This window comes from Sander vitreus, chromosome 17, assembly GCF_031162955.1.
Source record: "Sander vitreus isolate 19-12246 chromosome 17, sanVit1, whole genome shotgun sequence".
NCBI classification, from domain to species: Eukaryota; Metazoa; Chordata; class Actinopteri; order Perciformes; family Percidae; genus Sander; species Sander vitreus.
Window position 1 is genome coordinate 25803480 of NC_135871.1, and position 3079 is coordinate 25806558.

Below are 3079 nucleotides of genomic sequence, written 5' to 3' on the forward strand. Positions count from 1 at the left end.
TATGTGTGTGTTTTTCAAGATTTATTTCTTCAAGGAATACAAAAAAATATGTCATTAGATTTGGTGGTTTTGACTACCTAATAATGACAATACACACGTCATTTTTCTGCACCCCAGTTCCTATGTTTTCGTGCATAGTTGAGTCACTTGGCCTTGTTTCTATGTCGGAGGTATGGCTTTTTGGCTGCAACTCTTCCATGAAGACCACTTCTGGCCAGACTTCTCCGGACAGTAGATGGGTGTACCTGGGTCCCACTGGTTTCTGGTTCAGCCAGTTCTGAGCTGATGGCACTGCTGGACATCTTCCCATTTCGAAGGGAAATAAGCTTGATGTGTTTTTCATCTGCTGCACTAAGTTTCCTTGGCCGACCACTGCGTCTACGATCCTCAACGTTGCCCGTTTCTTTCTGCTTTTTCAAAGGAGCTTGAACAGCACATCTTGAAACACCAGTCTGCTTTGAAATATTTGTCTGGGAGAGACCTTGCTGATGCAGTATAACTACCTATATACTATAATTGGTTGATCATACACCTGACTACAATCTTACAAAATCCCTGACTTTTTGCAAGTACCTATAAGAACTGATGCTGGTTTGAAGGCAAAGGGTAGTAACACCAAATATTGATGTGATTTAGATTTTTCTTTTGTTCGCTCACTTTGCATTTTGTAAATTGATCAACATAAACAATCATTATTTATCTTTTTTGGAAAGCATTCTTAGTTTACAGCATTTTTTCACCCCTGCCTCAGACTTTTGGACAGTACTGTATATATAGATATATATATTAAAAGTCTGATTTATCTGCACAGGCCCAGAGCTGTTTTAGGCAAGGCAGCTTTATTTGTATAACACATTTCAGTAATAGGGCAATTCAAAGTGCTTTACATGAAAACAGATTAAAAAATTAAAAACATAAAATACGAGAATAAAAGTTACAGTGCAGTATAAGAAATTAAACATTAAAGAGCAGTTGAAACAGTTAAATATATAAAAGCAGATAAAATAGGAATTTCTCTTTATATGCATATATAGATTGTCATACAGTGTCAACAATGCAACTTCAGTATAAGAAATGAACAGTTATTTAAAGAAAGGCAACATCAAAAAGAGAGGTCTTCAGCCTTGATTTAAAAGAACTGAGAGTTGCAGCAGACCTGCGGTTTTCTGGGAGTTTGTTCCAGATATGTGGAGCATAAAAACTAAGCGCTGCTTCCCCCCGTTTAGTTCTGACTCTGGGGACAACAAGCAGACCTGTCCCAGACCACCTGAGAGGTCTGGGTGGGTCATAGTGTAGTAGCAGATCAGAAATGTATTTTGGCCTTAAACCGTTTAGTGATTTATAAACCAGCAAAAGTATTTTGAAATAAATTCTTTGAGGCACTGGAAGCCAGTGTAGAGACTTCAGAACTGGAGTGATGTGATCCACTCTCTTGGTCTTAGTGAGGACTCGGGCAGCAGCGTTCTGAATCAGCTGCAGCTGAAAGAGGGGAATTTAGACTAATTTGTAATATATTGTGCAATCAGTTCAAAGAAGTAGACCCTGTCAGAGAGGACTTGAGTCAACTGTATGGTTATTTTCAAGGCTGTAGATAGTGGTGGTATTGTGAAAAATGCAGTAACCTATTAGCTTATTTTAATGTTTGCGTTCATCCAGCAGGAAGCGCTCTTATCCTGTCCCTGCAAATTCAGTGGAGGGGGCTGATAATGAGAAGTCTCTGTCCATCAGATTTGAGGAGGCAATCTGGCACAACAAACCACAGCACAGAGTCGTCCAACATGCTTGTCCACCCACTCCCACCTCACCAAGCACCTAAGCACCTTTCTTTTAATCGTGTTCAACCAGACAAGCTCATTAAGATCTTAATCTACACAAATGAAGAAAGTATTACTGCCACAAATCTTTCATTACTTGGATAACATAGCGGGTTGTGTATGTAAGTTATACACACAATAGGAGATAGTGAAAGTGATTACTCACTCTAAAATGTCACTTTTACTTAGACAGGTTTACTCACAGAAGCCTAGCACTCTAAACAAATTATAGGAATTTAATATTTAGCTCTTGTTCCTATTGAGGTTAAATGTCTGCCAAATAAATATAATTTTAATTATATATTAACTCACAATAAACACACTGGCACGTGTTTATTATGTAGCCTTATTGTAGGAAATACAATACAAGATGGTTATGTAATCCCACTGTTAATCTTGACTCTGGAAGCTATTTGGGGCCACTCTTGTCCAAATGCCCCAGTTTAGTGATTGTGGGCATAAATACATTAATTTGTAACCCAATTATAAATATATACATATTATTTTTAGGTTGGAAAAATTGTTGTTCCTTAGGTTAGACTTTCTTGTTCCACATCTGGAAACATTGCATCACTGCTAAAACCCCGGATAAAAGACCCAGCCGGCACAGCTGCATTAGCCGAAGCCAGAGCCGTGCATACACAGGGTTTAGTCAACCAAACATGTCATCAGAGGGGGAAGAGGAACAAGAAGCCAGCTCAGAGTGAAACTTTTCAAAATGTATGGTACTGACAAACACCACAAAATACAGGATACTTATACTTAGCCTACATACGATATATAATATACCTACAATAATCTGTAGCCTACTTTTTTTTACATTTAGCTATCTTGAATGGGAGGTGGCCATGATTTAGGGCTAGACAGGGACAAATTATAGATGATTGTTAGAAGGTTGAGTTGTTTTCAGGGGGGCAAGTTCTGACGATGTTAGATGATACTGTTGCTTAGCAACATGTAAAAAGAAATCTTCTGATCTGTTGCTATGCAAAGAGCTTCTAAAAACTAGGACATAGAAATAGCTAAAGTTATTATAAAAAATAAACCTAAAATAATTTGATACATATGTATCCATTTGTTACAATATTAGGCCTATAAAAAGTTAGTTTCACCCATAGATATAAAAACAGTTTTGTTGTTTTATATTGTACGTAGAGAACTGATATTGTATATTACTCAGGATGTCTTCGTACATCTGAATGTAACATTATTTCCTGACATGGAGACTTATCCCAACCCCGTGTATGTACGGCTCTGGATGAGGC